The 17749-nt window shown below is 38.1% G+C and overlaps 1 protein-coding gene and 1 pseudogene across 9 annotated transcripts in view; one reads left to right on the top strand and one right to left on the bottom strand.

The window, feature by feature from the left end:
• The window catches only part of ST7 (suppression of tumorigenicity 7), a 277885-nt gene that overhangs the window by 182748 nt on the left and 77388 nt on the right, over nucleotides 1–17749 (bottom strand). The gene's annotated exons all lie outside the window — the stretch shown is intronic.
• On the top strand, nucleotides 2641–3170 carry LOC100599102 (annotated as a pseudogene). The gene has a single exon (XR_004033063.1). The product of XR_004033063.1 is annotated as a 60S acidic ribosomal protein P1 pseudogene (transcript).

The following is a 17749-nucleotide window of genomic DNA, read 5'->3' as shown; positions in this document are numbered from 1 at the left end:
TTCAAATGGGGCTTTTTTACCTAGGGAAAAAAGATGAGTGGTAGGAATCACTCTGAAGGATGAACCCATAAGAAATCAAAAACCATGGGCTTCCCTAGTTTTTAATGACCGATGTCCTTAGTTTAGTATTCCATTCAATGTATCCAATGCAATTTAGATCCAAGACCATGTAGTACAAATACTAACTCCTCCAGAAAACTTTGCTGTAATTATATATATTTACTTAATGTTCAATATGCGGCAGGCTCTGTCATTAAATCCTCCTGCCAACACTGTTAGGTAAGTACAATATTATCCTCCATTTCATAGATGAAGAAGAGGCTCAGAGAGGTAAATAATTTAACATTAAACCTGCAGTAAATGTAAGGACTGGGTTTTGAACCCATTAAGTCCATGTACTTAATAACTATTTTATAGCCATGAATACATGAATGAGCGCCTCATCTACAGAGAATTTCTGAGGTGTCATTTAGACTTTTATCAGATTATACCTGTCATTCTTCCATGTTTAAATTCTAAATCCCTAAGTGTTTCCATTACCCATTATTGCACAAATCACCTTTACATCACAAAACAAACATTTACTTGGTATATGCTATAGTCTAGGCCCTGTCCTAGGCATTGGTAAAACAAAAAAGAATAGAAGAAAGCCCCATTTCTGGTAGACTAACTAGAACACAGTGTAGGAATAACAGGTGATACTCTGTGGAAGCAGCATGCAGTGACCCACTATGTCCCTGAGAGAAGCTAAAAAAGGCTTCATGGAAGTAACACATGAGCTGGAATGCAAAGGACAAGCATAGATTCACCAAGCAGAAAAGGGAAGAAAAGGCATTTCAGTTAGAGGGAAAACACTTTGCAGAGGTGTGAAACTGCAAGCATATGGTCTTTTAGATGAAAAGCAAGACTTCATAGAGAAGTTGGAGTTGGCAGTGTCTCAGAGGAGCCAGAAAAACGAAGGCTTGCCCAACAGGCTGAATACAGACAGGGAAGGGTCTCATATGCTGCGAGAAGGAAACAGGGCTCACCCTACAGGTAATGGTGGAGCTGTTAGAAAAGCAGCATGACACAGTGAAAAAACACCACCAACAGACAGATATGGGTCTGACTCTTCCTTACACCACTTACGGGGAAGCTGGTTTTCAGGAAGGTACGTAATTTCCCTAAACCACAGTTTCCTCATCTGCAAAACACAGATAACATATTCCTCATGGGATTGTTGTAAGGTGTGAATGAATACATTATCGCTCCATATGAAACATCTGGTATAAAACAACTGCTCAACACATGCTGGTTGCTTTCACCACTGGGGGTTACAACCTCTCTAGAACTTCATTTCCCTTTAACTGAAAGGTAGAAATCCTAAAAAGCAGAATCCACTAAAAACTTGAAAGCCAGAGATGGTCCCTGTATCCCTCAATCTCAGCACAGAGCTTAATATTTTGTGAGTAAATTTATTCATTCCACAGGTTTTATTGGTCAGCAAGAACGTGCCAGGTCTTGACCTAATGCCAGGCAAACAATGGGCCAAGCAGACAAAAACCCTTGTCCTTGTGGAGCTTTCATTTGGGAATGGGAGCCTAGAAGGTGGAGAAGATAGATAATATGCATTAATAGGTAAATTGTACCATCTATTAGAAAGTGATAAGTGCAATGGAGGAAAATTAAATAGGGTAAGAGAGATAAGGAGTGCTAGCAAGTAGGATGGTCAGGGCAGGCCTCATTGAGAAGATACCGTTTGCTCAAAGACTTAAAGAAATAAGAGAATGAGCCATGCAGATATGGAGAAAGAACATTCCGGAAAGAGGGACCATGAAGCGCAAAGTCCCTGAGGCAGCAGTGTACCTGGTATATCCAAGGAGAGCAGGCAGGCCTATGTGACTAGAGCTGATTAGGAAGAGGGAATACTATGGAAGGTAACATGAGAGAGGTATCATGGCCAGATCTGCTAGGGCTCTAATTCTGAGGGTGATGGGGAGCTACTGGAGGGTTTAAGCAGAAGAGTGACAAGGTCTGACTGGAGTTAGAAAAAGCTCTCTCTGGCTGATGGGAAGCAAAGGTGAAGACAGTGTCACCAATAATAAGACCTCTGTAGTAATCCAGGCAGAAGATGGTGACTTGGACTAAGGTAGTAATGGTGGAGGCAATGGTGATACCTTTGAAGGTAAAGGCAACAACACTTACTGGCAGTGCATGTGGAGTGTCAGAAATAAAGGAATCATGGATAACCTCAAAGTATTTGGTCTCAATAACTAGAAGGATGAAGCAGCCACAACCTGAGAAGGTGATGACTGGGTGAGTAGTAGCGGGGAGAGGCATTAGAAATCAGTTTTGGAACACATCTCACATATAGTATTTGTGGGACATTCAGCTGAAGATGCTGACTAGGCAACTGGGTGAGCAAGTTTGAGCTCAGGGAGGTCTAGACTAGAGATATGAATTTGGGAGATGTCTGCAAATATACAGTGTTTAGAGAGGTGAGACTAAATGAATGAACAAACATTAACTTTGAAGTCACAGAACCCTGGGTTTGACTCTTGGCACTGACAACAGTTGTGTGACGTTACACAAGCATCTTTAAATTTTTTCTAAATTCCTTTTCCCCTGAATGAAATGGTATGATAAAACCCCTACCTTGCTTTTTCCTCAGCTGCCGCCAAGGTGCTCGGTCCTTCCGAGGAAGCTAAGGCCGCGTTGGGGTGAGGCCCTCACTTCATCCGGCGACTAGCACCGCGCCCGGCAGCGCCAGCCCTACACTCGCCCGCGCCATGGCGTCCGTCTCCGAGCTCGCCTGCATCTACTCCGCCCTCATTCTGCACGACGATGAGGTGACAGTCACGGAGGAAAAGATCAATGCCCTCATTAAAGCAGCCGGTGTAAATGTCGAACCTTTTTGGCCTGGCTTGTTTGCAAAGGCCCTGGCCAACATCAACATTGGGAGCCTCATCTGCAATGTAGGGGCCGGTGGACCTGCTCCAGCAGCTGGTGCTGCACCAGCAGGAGGTCCTGCCCCCTCCACTGCTGCTGCTCCAGCTGAGGAGAAGAAAGTGGAAGCAAAGAAAGAAGAATCCGAGGAGTCTGATGATGACATGGGCTTTGGTCTTTTTGACTAAACCTCTTTTATAACGTGTTCAATAAAAAGCTGAACTTTAAAAAAAAAAAAAAAAAAACCCTACCTTAGGGGCCAAGGCAGGCTGATCACTTGGGGTCAAGAGTTCGAGACCAGCCTGGACAACATGGTGAAACCCCATCTCTACTAAAAATATTTTTAAAAATTAGATGGGCGTGGTGGCGCACACCTGTAATCCCAGTTACTCGGGAGGTTGAGGCACAAGAATCACTTGAACCCAGGAGGCAGAGGTTGCAGTGAGCTGAGCTTGTGCCACTGCACTCTGTCTCGAAAAAAACACCTACCTTAGGGATTTACATGAATACACAAAAGCACGTAGAAGGTACCTAGTACCTGTCAAGCTTTCAAATGATGCTGACTTTATCAGGCTTTTAAGCAAATGAGTGATGTTAACAAATTTGTTTTGTTAGAAAGATACCCTCATGCAAGCCAATCCCTGCCACTAAAATGAAACATTCCATCAGATATGTAAATCAAAACTGCCGACGATCCCCTTTCTTTTCTTTATGAAGCCAAAGAAAAAAGACATCTAAGAGAGAAGGAAAGGGAAAAGGTAAGTGTTTAAAAACCGATCCCAGGGATGTGTACTGAGAAAGAACAACGTAGGTTGAAAACTAATGACAAGAGGCAGAGTGGTTCAAGATGCAGAGTAAGTCCTGGTCTTAGTAGTCCCTGATAAGAGTGCGTCCTCTCAAAAACTCTCTGAACCTAAAAAATGCTAATGTAATTAAGGAAAACTGGCTAAAAAGTTAAGAAATACAGATCATCATCTTCATCCTCAGGCAAAACAGGCATTAATACTCAACTGGAATCTGCAACTGAGAATGGAAATAACACTTGCTATCTCACAGGGGTGTGGTGATCTTATTTTGCAAGTTTGGACTTAAAAATTGATAGCACTAATAATAAAATCTGAGGAACTGAAGTAACATCTATGAAATAATCTGAGGGACTGCAATGAATAGTAACATCTTTGTCTTATGATGGTGTAGACAATCACTTCTTCACCTTGGGAGATGAGGTCAGGCTCCCTTTAGACCCCATTCATGACAAGCTTCCATTGGTTAAAGGCAATTAAACAATACAGGAAACTCCCTGACCTCTTCTGAGAAGGCTTGTTGACTTGGGAATATGAGGCAGTTATCACAAAAGTAATGTATGCTTAATCAAGTAAATATTTCTTGACCCGAAAATTTAATTTGTCTCAAACATGACTTCTTCAAATAGCAGATAGAATATTCTTAGGCCACAATGGAAAAACTGAAAAGGAATAGTCTCAAAGGTCTCAGCAACACATACCAATGCTTGCTTCATTAGTCATTATTTTCATCAACACCAATTTCTAACAACTCTAAGACTATAAAGCAAAAATAATTCATCTTTATTCCTCCACTGGGAGGCTTTAAGTCAAAATAAAAAATTGCTAAGACTGAATACATTTTCCTTCCCCAAATTGCTGTAATCAGACATGAGGAAGTAGAGAGCTAGAAAATATCCAAAGATTATTAATAGCATGTGTTTTGTGATGATTCAATGAAAACTCATTATTACATGTCTATTTAATCCTTTATGGATTACTACGTTAGTTATAAAACAAAAAGATGAATTGTTTTATGTGTTGCAATGAGGTTCAAAACATTACTTAATCCATTCCTAAACAATTATATTAAAAACTTCAAGTAAAAAAATTATGTATGAATTACAATAATGATGAAAGAATATATACAGAGTGGAACCACTATGCTAAAGTATATTATACAGTTAACATAAAGGACCTAGAGATTATGTCAAATCTCATTTTAATATTTAATTGCATGAATTTTCCCTTAAAAAAAGAAAAAAAAACTTCTAACTAGATCAAAGATTCAAAAGTAAAAAAGGAAAGCACAAAAGTACTAGAAAGAAATGTGGGAGGTCTATATACTTTTTAAAAATCTTGGAGAAGGCAAGCCACAAAACAAAAGCCATAAATGAAAAATTTATAAATCTGACTACGTGAAAATTTAAAATGTCTACAAGAGTGAAGAATGCCATAAAGAAAAAGACAAATTGAGGAACTCTACTGGCAATCATGCCACCGTGTTTGGAATTATATTTAATAGGGAATAAAGACAGAGTGACACTCCGTCTAATCTCTGTCTTTTAATATCTTACACTTCCCACTTCATTATAATTAATAATCAAGGTATGCTCTAGCCCAGACAGAGGCTATAAAACAGTATAAATTGGACAACTCTTTTGGAGAGTAATTTGGTAATTTTACCTTTAAATTTATAAACTGATCTATCAACTCCATTTTGGGGAATTTCTGTGCAAATATGTTAGTGTATATTCACAAAGACTTGTAATAGCCCCAACTGAAAATAGCCTAGTAGTTCCATCAATAGAGAATTATTTAAATAAACTGTAGTATGGTCATACAAAAGACTACTAGAAGCTGTTTTTAAAAAGAAAGTAATTGATCTAAAGATAGTCTCTATGTCTTTTTTAAACACTTGATTAAAAAAGCAAAAATTCAAATAATATAAAAGTGTGGACTGTAAATTCCTGTTTGTGTAAACTAAAGAGGAGAAACTACATATGTGTATTTATTATGCAAGAATATTTCTCAAAGGTTATATAAGGTCATCCACATTCCCTGGCTTGTGGCCCTCTCTCTCCATCTTCAAACCCAGCAAAGGCAGGTTGAGCTCTTCTCATATCGCATTACTCTGACCTCTTCTTCTGCCTTCCTCTTCGACATTTAAGGACCCTCAGTGATTACACTGAGCCTACCTGGATAATTCAGCATAATGTCCATATTTTAAAATCAGTCTATTATCAACCTTAATTCTGTCTGGTTTAAACCTTAATTTCCTTTTGCCATTTAATGTAACATATCCACAGGTTTCAGAGATTAGGACATGCACGTAGAGATCTTTGGGGGCCATTACTGTGTTTACCACAGGTATGGGTACACAGTTCAGGGAAAGGGGCTTTCTTATTTTTCTTTAAGGCAAAATATGCTTTATTGAAATACCCTATACAGCGAATACATATATGCAGACAGAAGGGGCATTTATATGTGAAAAGTGATCTTATATATGCATATATAAGACAGATGTCAAAAGTAATAAAGCAAATGGGAAACAATTTATAGGAAAACATGAAAAAGAAGAAAACATTCCAGTTAGCACCAAGTTTTAATCAAATAATTTCTCCCAGTAGTAACCACTTTGCAGACCTTCATTCTTTGCTAATATTAATCCTTTAAAAGTATCCATACCACTGTCTTATAGCTCTGGCTAATTTAGTGACTGTAACATGATTTTTTGGCACTAAACATCTCTAGGCTTCACTGGAAGAGTAAAGCAGAACACTCCAGTAATAGCAGAATTTGCAATGAATAACCAATCAATCTGCTTGCTCATCTACTAGAATTACATTCATTCTCAGTGTAGAAAAATGAACATGCAGTAAAGATTCAATTCTACGTTGCCAGAAGACACATCTCTAAAATTCTTAAATGAAAATCAGCTCATACCCTTGCACAACCATCACTCAGACTTTCTTGTTCATGTTCAGGGCCCTCACACCACAAGACAGATACAGCCCTGAAGGGCTGTTCCCCAGAGAAATCCTTAAACATTCTAGAAAGCACCATTTACTAATGGTAACTTTTACTCAATCCAGAGAAAAGGAAAGCAAAGGGGTAGATAGTGAAGGACGTAGGGAAGAAGAGAGCCAAAAAGAAAGGTGAATAATAAGGTTTGATGGGATGTGTAGTAGTTCCATGGAATAAGTTCTACAGAATGAAATTAGTAAAGAATATTCTTCAAGATAGTAGATTAATTCAGAGTTAACTGTGGACCCTTTTGGCAATGACATTATTGCACAGACTATTTTAAATGCAAATATGGAAGCCTAAATATATCAGCAACTTGGCCTCCCAGTAATGGTTTTTCCCAAGAGGAATTGGACCAATCAGCACTTCATAGTGACAAACAAGTACAACTAGACCCAGTGGTAAAGAAATGAATTGGATCACTAGATGAATCCTTAAAAAGTTTTACCTATGACCATCCCCTAAAGAATTACTATGAAGAACCTGCTCAGTTGAAATGTGCTGCCCAGAGAGGGTATTTACTATGCGAAGAGCAAATATATACCTACCCACTAAACATGTACTAACACTTGGAAGGCAGTGTATTAGGGGATTTACACTATACGTAGATATACAGATATCTGTAAAAGGGTGTGTGTGTATGTGTGTATAAAATTTAGTGAATGTTTCTAGCTCTCTTTTTTTTTTTTTTTTTTTTTGAGACAGAGTTTCGCTCTTTCACCCATGCTGGAGTGCAGTGGCTGTGATCTCGGCTCACGGTAACCTCTGCCTTCCAGTTTCAAGAGATTCTCCTGCCTCAGCCTCCCGAGTAGCTGGGATTACAGGCGTCCGCCACCATGCCTGGCTAACTTTTGTATTTTTAGTAGAGACGGGGTTTCACCATGTTGGTCAGGCTGGTCTCGAACTCCTGATATCATGATCCGCCCGCCTCCACCTCCCAAAGTGCTGGGATTACAGGCGTGAGCCACCGCACCCGGCCTCTAGCTCTATCTTTAAAGCAGAGTGCCCTGCTCAAGAAATGGAAGATTTTATGATGATTAATAACATCCAAATCCTACCTGACTGAATTTCTTACAATGAACTGTTTTCATGTGCAAGCATGATGGCTCTTCTTGGGCTGTTCTAGCTTCCATGACAGATTATTTCCCTTGGGACACCTGTCCAAGATTTGCAAGATGCTTGGCCAGGCAAGACAGTCTGGTTTGTGACTACAGAAGATGTGGGATAACTGGCCCAGAATGAATTCAAGTCAGACTTACCAAGATCACAGCCTAAGCAAGGGTGCTACACACCCTACTGGGAAGTACTAAAGTGCAGTATAGGGAGGAGGGATTTGTTTTCAGCCACCTTAACATAAAAAACATAAATTTTTAAAAATAAAATGAAAAGATATATTTTTCCTACATAAAAGGCATAAAGCAAATGATATTATTGCATTCTTCCATGTCTTCCATGTCTTATTCAGAGTTTGCATAAACTTTTTTTTTTTTTTTTCTGCTTTTGCAGACAGGGTCTCACTCTGTCACCCAGGCTGGAGTTCAGTGATGCCATCAGGTCTCACTGCAGCCTCGACCTTTCAGGCTCAAGTGATCCTCCCACCTCAGCCTCCTAAGTGGCTGGGACCACAGGTACATGAGACCATGCTCAGCTAATTTTTTATTTTTTGGTAGAGACAGGGTTTCCCTATGTTGCCCAGGCTGGTCTTGAACTCCTGGCCTCAAGCAATCCTCCTGCCTTGGCCTTTTAAAGTGCTGAAATTACATGAGCCATCATACCCAGCCAATATTTTAAAATACATAGCAAAGAAGTACAAATTTCCAATATAACCTGGTAATAGGAACCAGGTATCTTAAAGTTTGGCAAGCCTTTTGGCCTCCAATTCTAGTTCCAGGAATGTATCCTAAGGAAAAAAGCATGGTTATGTGCGAAGATTTAACCTGAAGAATGTCTGCCACATCTATTTATAGAGAAAAAAATGCAAAACAAGAAAACCTAAGTAACCACTCACAAAGGATTAGCTAAAAAAATATGTTTCAAACTACAACAAAGTATTCTGTGGCTGTTAAATTCAGTATTATGGTAAAGTATTTATTAAATATTATTAAATGAAAAAAAGCAGATTGTAAGTAATATATACAAAATAACATCCTTTTACACAAATCACTCAAAAACTGTGAGACATATTAAGAGAAGATATCATTGAGTGGAAGGATTTGGATGTTATTAATCATCATAAAATCTTCCATTTCTTGAGCAGGGCACTCTGCTTTAAAGACACAGCTAGAAACATTCACTAAATTTTATACACACACTCCCCCCTTTACATATATCTGTATATCTGCCTATAGTGTAAATCCCCTAATACACTGCCTTCCAAGTGCTCGATACATGTTTATCCACATTTATGCTTATATAACTATGCATTCAACACTCACTATATGTGGAGCACTGTACTAAGCATATATTTACATATGCTATCTCATTTACCTTTACAGCAAGTTTATGAGCAAAATATTGTCCTCAATTGAAAGATTACAAAATTGCCCAAGATCACTAGCCCAGTCAAGGGCAGAACCAAAATCAATCCCAATCTGTCTGACTTCATATTTCAGATCTTTCTTTTTCTTCTTCCTTCCTTTTTTATTGGTATTAAGACATCTACAATGAAAATGAACTCTGACATGTTAAAAAAAAAACAAACAAACATTATTTTAGACACTGGAAAGATTAAAATGGTGTTGTGTTCCAAAAAATAGCTCTCACCCTAGCATTAAGAAATGAAAGCATCACCAGGTGTTAATCAATACCCAACAGAGAAAACGTAGTATTAACAAGGTAGACTAAAACTGCCCTGTGTAAGTTAATGCAGGAACCAAGAGTGAACAAGCCTTTCCCAGCAGTAGGAACTGTCACAAACCCTACCATTTGCTGTGGTCCCTTTATTTAGTGTACTGGGAGTTTTTGCCATTAGCTTGGGAATGACCTTTAGTAATGAAGATGACTCCAGGGAAATTACAAAAAAAAAAAATTCTTTAAAAAGTTATCACATTGGATCTATCTTTTTGTTGTCAAACATCTATCATCAGATTTTTTTTCAGTTAAGGCTATAGCAATAGAAAGTCCAGCCCCTTCTCCTAAGCAGTCCCCTTTAAAGAATACAGCTTATATCAAGATATCAATCATCAACATCTCCACACACTGAGCACAATTATCTGGACCAATTATTTCACCGCAGATTTAAATTATCTCCCAAAGCATCCAGTTGCCATTGAGAAGAGAGCTTACAGGTTGGGAAGCGATGAGCTAAACCATAATGTCAGATACTGGATTTAATCCTATCCAGAAATAATTTCACAAAATTCAAGATGATGCTATTTGCCGTATAATCAGACGTCTCATTTGATCCCTCACAAATTCAGAAGCATAGGCTAGCAGTAAAAGACCTTGGGGAACACGAGAACAATAGAAAAAAAATATTTATGTGCAACACAACGTGCTGAACATATAATGTATCATTTTAACAGTTTCATGAAAACTGAATAAAACATATTCTCACCAGCCCCAATAGGACAATGTGAAAAGATCACAGCACTCCTGTATCTCAATTCTGAAAGAAAAGGTCTATTTGTAACTCAGGTTACAAGGTGACGTTAGATGCTATGGCCAACCTTTTTGGATCAGTCTTTTGCCATTAGCTCATCTGTTTTGTGCCTCATTCTAATTGATTGCATTTGACTGCCTTCTTTGTTTAAATGGCATCATAAAATCCTTTCCTCATCAGCCTGCAACTGCCTCTCCTTGGGAAGCTTTTGTGGTAGGACTGCGCATTAAGGGCATAACATAAAAATGTAATGCTGCATATTTTCATACAAAACACAAGGTCACAGGACCTTCCTCCCAAATGCTAAATTATCCTAATCACCAGTATAAAATAACAACGTTTAGGGGGAAGACTGCCTCACAAAACGTGGCTCAGGCAACTGCTCCGGTTGCCCATGGGACTTCCATGGCAGCTGTTCAAGGCAGAGCTACTCTCTCCACTTGTATTGCCAGCATTCCTAGAGCCACAATGCTGGGTCCAACCTGTGGCTTTTTACTTGTGTTAGAGAAGGAAGAAGCTTATTATGAAGCGCACCTGCTGAATTCTGTAAGAGGCCTTTAGGCTGAAGTGCTGAAAGAAAAAAACCTTTATCACACCTACTCATACCCCTAGGAAAGGATTTGAAACTGAGTTTAGATTGCGAGATTCAAGCAACTAGGGCTTTCTACCAAAATGCAGGGCATTTTATTATTATGCAAATATCTCATAATACCAAGTGGGCAGCCAAATCCAAAAGTATATGATATCATATCATACCATATGTATATGATATATCATACCATGGGAATATGATATATGGCTACCCCAGTGAAAGACAATTGCCACCTAAATGCCCCATCCCTGCTTCCTTTCTCTTTTTAATATGGTTCTCCCAAAAGGGGCCTTAAATGATCATATCTCATTTGCACAGTAGCTAGATAGAAAACATAAAGTGCAGAGCCTAGCACTGCTGTTTACCCAGGCTTATTCCTACTGTCAATTCTCAAAAGCAAATAAACAAAATAAAAGCCCAGTCAGCTAAATGGGCAAAACATTCAGTCGTTTCCTGACCAGATTAACCAATTCCACTGATCATGATAAATGTCATGTTATCCCTTATTCCAGACATTATGTTTTTGAGGGCCACACACATTACAAATGATAAAATCTTCTGCATCATTTGGGCTGACAGCCAGTCACTTGTATCAGTGACCTGATTGCCTGCAGAGGACTGGTCACCATTAGGGAGGTGGCTCAACTGCATGAAAGACAAAATGGAAATGTTAGTGCTTCAGGAGCAAGGAGTTCTAATAAAACACAGGAAAGTTAAATCTTAATATGTGGAGTAAGCTTGCCAAACAGTACCAAACAATTTGGGAGATTTATTAAACAGCTAGTAACTATTTCACTTGTCAGCCTCAGACTCCACAAATGCACCCAGGTCAGAAAAAGAAAAACCAGTTACCTCAGGCTTATAATGCTAATATCCTAAGAAACCTCCAGAATCAGTTGTGAAATAGTAATAAAGCTATAAACTTCTTGTATACTTCTCAAGAATTCCCAATCATCTGGTCGTTAATATTATCAGCAAAAATTTACTGATTCATATTAGATCCTGAACTAATGTATTCTTTAAGAACCATCTATTCTACAAAAAAATGTATTCACTCAGGAAAATAAAAAGACAAATTCTAATTTTTTTAAGCTATAAATTAGAGTAAATTCAATGCCAAAGAAGAGGAGAAATTAACTCTATAAACCTAATTCAGTTTTATCTACTTAAAAATGTGAGGTAGAGAAAATTCCAAAAATATTCATGAAAACCAATGCCCTCCTGCTGGCAGCAGTGGTTATAATGGAGATATTTCCCTTATTAAAAATGAAAAAGCCTTAAAAAAATTTCAATCAAATTGCTGTGACGAGAAAGGTTCTGACAGCTATGAAATTGACTCAGTTAAAATTTCTACTATATATGTTTTACTTTAAGCAAATTAGATGTACCAAATAGAATTTGAATTCGCAGATGAATTATTTGCTTTTGAAAGAAGTCTGCCACCCCTCAAAAAAATTAAAAATAGAAAATGTTTCTTCCATTCATTTGAAACAGTCTACTGACAAAAGAAATCAATGCACAATTTCAGGAAACAAAGGCGAGCCATATTCTGCATCCCTGAATTATTGTTCCAGGCTGACACCACACACAGCTGGTGTTACTCAGACTCCACTTCCTCAACAAGAGAGGCTGGAAAAGGTCAATTTAATATTAAAAACAAACAGACTACAGTCAGGTGTGCAGCTGGTAATTCCAGAGCATATGAAGACCCAAGCACTCAGGGACATGTGTATTTTATATCTTCAAAAAAAAAAAAAAAAAACTGCCCAGCTTGCCAGTCCTCTGCATGGAATCAAATGTAAACATGGTCTTGGCCTCATGAAAGTCTGAAGGAAAATTATTCATGTTGCAACACCACAGTGAAAGTTTTTGATTCTAAGCATAAGTACTGGAGGGTAGCAATGCTGTTTCCTGATCACCCTTACACAACTAAACAAAACATCCTGGATGCATGTTAGTATAAATCCTAAAAGAAACAAACCAGAAAGTAAACTCTTAGGTGTATTATTTCCCTTCTTACATAGTGAAAACTCTGCCCATCCCAATTACAAGTCAAAAAGGATTTATCAAATTCCTTAGCGAAGAAAATGCCACTTAATCCATCTAAATGGAGATCAAACAATGCAAAGCATGCTATGACATCTATATCAAAATATCATAAAGCTTTTTTAAAAAAGAACTTATATGCATGACTTTAAGAAAATCTAACAAAGCTACAGACATATAAATTAGATAAACCAATGAGTGATTATTAGTATTTAGAGTCTCCTTAAATATTAAGTTAAAATATGATACCATTACAAAGGTATAAATTGCATTCACATTTCAGACATTTTCATGAATAAAGAAAAGGTATTGACCTTATTGTGTTTAATAAGCAAGATACTCTGAGAGATGAGACTAAGTATTAGGTGAGCTGAGCATAAAACCTAGAACCACTGATGTTCCGGTCTTTAAATCACTTTTAACCCCTCACACATCATAGACTTTCATACAGCAAATGTTTAAATGGGCATATTGAATGCAATTGGAAGGATAAGGCAATAACATAAATGACTAATATAATAATACCTAATAACAGTAGGTAGCATTCATTGAGCCTTTACTAGGTGATAAATATTTTAAGGCATTTAAAACTCACAACAGGCCAGGCACAGTGGCTCACACCTGTAATCTCAGCACTTTGGGAGGCCGAGGCAGGAGGATTGCTTGAGCCCAGGAGTTCAAGACCAGCCTGGGCAACAGAGCAAGACTACCTCTACAAAAAATAAAATATTAGCAGGGCATAGTGGTGTGCACCTGTGGTCCTATCTACTTGAGATGCTGAGGCAGGAGGATCGCCAAGAGCCCAGAGGTTGAGGCTGCAATGAGCTGTGATTGTGTCACTGCTCTCGAGCCTGGGTGCAGAGTGAGGCCCTGTCTCTAAACAAAAAAAGCAAAAAGAACAACAACAATAAAAACCACCTCACAGCAACCCCATGACACAGTGTAAGCCGACTTTACAGGGTAAGAAACTGAAGCCAGAGAAGTTAATCTACTCAAGGTCGTGCAGCTAGTAGAATGAGGATTTCAGTCTATTGACTGACTCCAGAGCATGTAAACCAGAAGAGATGCTCCCTCCATTATAAAGTACAACAGAACATTAAAAAATGCAGGATGAGGCTGGGCGTGGTGGCTCACGCCTGTAATCCCAACACTTTGGGAGGCTGAGGCAGGTGGATCAACTGAAGTCAAAGATTCAAGACCAGCCTGGCCAACACAGTAAAACCCAGTCTCTACTAAAAATACAAAAATTAGCTGGGCATGGTGGCAGGCACCTGTAATCCCACTATTTAGGAGGCTGAGGCAGGAGAATTACTTGAACCCAGGAGGCGGAGGTTGCAGTGAGCCGAGATCGCACTACTGCACTCCAGCCTGGACAACAGAGCAAGGCTCTGTCTCCAAAAAGAAAAAAAAAAGCATGTATACAAACAGTAATACAAATCAATATAAAGCAGACATGCATGAATTACAACTTCATTCATCTTATCCCCTTAGAATGTAAACTGCCAGACGACAGGAACCAAACTTAATAAGTTTTTCCATTTAAAACAGTTTTTTCTCATTATTTACCATTTGTACATTCAATGCTGCCATTTCTATTCTAGCTTGTACTTTATTTTATATCAAATATATACACAGCACGTTGATGCTGCTATGTAATGTGTTCCTGGTATGGAAAGCTTCAAAAATAATTAACATATCAATTGCTTATCATGTGCCATTAAAGGCTTGCCATTTTAATTATTTCATTTAAGCATTACAACAATCCCACAAGGTTAATATTATCCCCATTTTACAGATGAACAAACTGAAGCTAAGAGATAAGATGCCCAAAGCAACATAGTAAAACTAGACCCCCTTATCTGCCTGACCCAAAGCCCAGGTTCTTAAGCACTGTGTTATATATTTACAATAAAAATAACTAATAGAGTAGGCCTGCCTGGAACTAACTTAGAAAAAGGGTGAGAAAGTCAGCATAGATGAATCTATAATCCACTAAGTATATTCACTCTTGCAGCTTTCAAAAGACTACACTAATTAACTAGAGATTGTTAGAGGATTACTGTTTTATAAGCTGCCTAAAACAAAGGTGGATAAAGGTGATATTGTCTGGGGGATGAAATATGTTTATAGATTCATATTTATTATGCACATACATAATATGCTGTTTCAGGTCAATTCAATCTTTATCAAACATGGCTTCAAGTTTAAGGACTTTGAAAATTACTGCAAGTAATGCCAAATGATTAGAAAAAGTTCTTAAAAAATAAATTTAAATTCAATTTAATTTTTAAAGGTGACAAATATCAACCTGAATCTATGTTTAGAGAAAAGTCTGGTTTCAGATCTCTTGATCATAAGGATCTATAGATTTATTAGAGTCTCAAAAAGGTTGCTAACCCAACAGGACTACATAACCAGCTTAATAAAAAAGGGGATCCTGTTTTTGAATATAAAAACTCATAAATTCAGATCTTTCTAATTAAAGAAATGTGAATATTTGGCAAGAACTGGAGTAAAATACATATAAATATAATAAAGTGATCTCCTAAGATACGACAAACAAGAGAAAGAACAAATGTTCTAAGGGCCATAAAAGTAGCATTTACATAAACATAATTTTTAAGTGTTCTAAGTACAAAACCATTCTTTTTTTATTTTTTTAAATATTTTAACTAGGCCAGGCGTGGTGGCTCATTCATGTAATCCCAGCACTTTGGGAGGCTGAGGAGGGCAGATCATTTAAGGTCAGGAACTCAAGACCAGCCTGGTCAACATGGCGAAACCTCATCTCTACTAAAAATACAAAAATTAGCCACACGTGGTGGCATTTGCCTGTGATCCCAGCTACTCAGGAGGCTGAGGCAGGAGAATTGCTTGAACCTGGGAAGTGGAAGTTGCAGTGAGCCAAAATCACACCACTGCACTCCAGCCTGGGTGACAAAGCAAGACTCCGTTGCCAAAAAAAAAAAAAAAAAAAATATATATATATATATATATATATATATATATATATATATACACACACACACAAACACACACACACACATTTGTTTTAGGTCCAGGGGTACATGTGCAGTTTTGTTATATAGGTAAACCCGTGACTCAGGAGTTTGACGTACAGATTATTTTGTCACCTCAGTACTAAGCATAGTACCCAACAGTTTTTTGTGCTTTTTTTTTTTCTGAACCTCTCCCTCCTCCCACCCTCCTCCTTCAAGTAGGCCCCAGTGTTTGTTATTACCCTCTTTCTGTCCATGTGTTCTCATTATTTAGGTCTCACTTAAAAGTGATAACATGCAGTATTTGGTTTTCTTTTCCTATGTTAGTTTGCTAAGGATAATGGCCTCCAGTTCCATCCATGTTCCTGAAAAGGACATGATCTTGTTCTTTTTTATGGCTGTTTAGTATTCCATGGTGTATATGTACCACATTTTCTTTATCCAGTCTACCTCTGATGCACATTTACATTGATTCCATGTCTTTGATATTATGAATAGTACTGCAGTGAACATATGCATGCATGTGTCTTTATGGTAGAATAACTTGTATTCCTTTGAGTATATATCCAGTAGTGGGGTTGCTGGGTTGAATGGTAATCCTGGTTTTGGTTCTTCGAGGAGTTGCCACACTGCTTTCCACAATGGCTGAACTAATTTACACTTCCACCAGCAGTGTATAAAGGTTCCCTTTTCTCTGCAACCTCACCAGCATCTGTTATTTTTGACTTTTTAATAATGGCCATTCTGACTGGTATGAGATGGTATGTCATTGTGGCTTTGATTTGCATTTCTCTAATGATTAGTGATGTTGACCATTTTTTCATATACTTGTTGGCTACATGTATGTCTCCTTTTGAAAAGTGTCTGTTCATGTCCTTTGCCCACCTCTCAATGGGGTTGTTTTTTGCCTGTATGTATAAACAATTCTAATCTATTTGTTAAAACATACCCTCAAAAGACTTCTTCAAGACAACATTTGTTTAGTGAAATCCCACTTTCCAGGTTATTTAAGATTTTTCCAAGTGCAAATAATTCCTCCAAATTCAAATTAATGATGCTTTTCTAATACCACCACTTTTACATTTATTGTATGTTCCCTAGAAACATATATTCAGTGGGTAATATAAGTCACTCCCCTCCAAATAAGTATTCTTCTATCAATGAAAAATATCCTATTCTTTTAATTTCATAACTGGTTTCACCATTGTGAGATAAAGACCTAAATTAAAGGACAAATATACCATGTTCATGAATTGCAAAAGTTAATATTGTTAAAATGTCAAACCTCCCCAAGTTACTTTATAGATTAAATATACTCTCAATCAAAATCCTAGAAATTGACAAGCAAATTTAAAAATGCATAGGGATATGAGGCCGGGTGTGGTGGCTCACGCTTGTAATCCCAGCACTTTGGGAGGCCGAGGCGGGTGGATCATGAGGTCAGGAGATCGAGACCATGGTGAAACCCCGTCTCTACTAAAAATACAAAAAAATTAGCCGGGCGTGGTGGTGGGCACCTGTAGTCCCAGCTACTCGGAGAGGCTGAGGCAAGAGAATGGCGTGAACCCGGGAGGCAGAGCTTGCAGTGAGCCGAGATCGCGCCACTGCACTCCAGGCTGGGTGACAGAGCGAGACTCCATCTCAAAAAAAAAAAAAAATGCATAGGGATATGAAAGGATCAAGTACAGCCAAAAGAATTTTGAAAAAGAACAGACTTGGAGGGCTTATACTACCTGATCATATAGCTATACAGTAATAACAATTATAGTATTGGCCT

Source organism: Nomascus leucogenys, chromosome 13 (assembly GCF_006542625.1).
Source record: "Nomascus leucogenys isolate Asia chromosome 13, Asia_NLE_v1, whole genome shotgun sequence".
NCBI classification, from domain to species: Eukaryota; Metazoa; Chordata; class Mammalia; order Primates; family Hylobatidae; genus Nomascus; species Nomascus leucogenys.
This window is presented reverse-complemented; position numbering and strand designations above follow the sequence as displayed.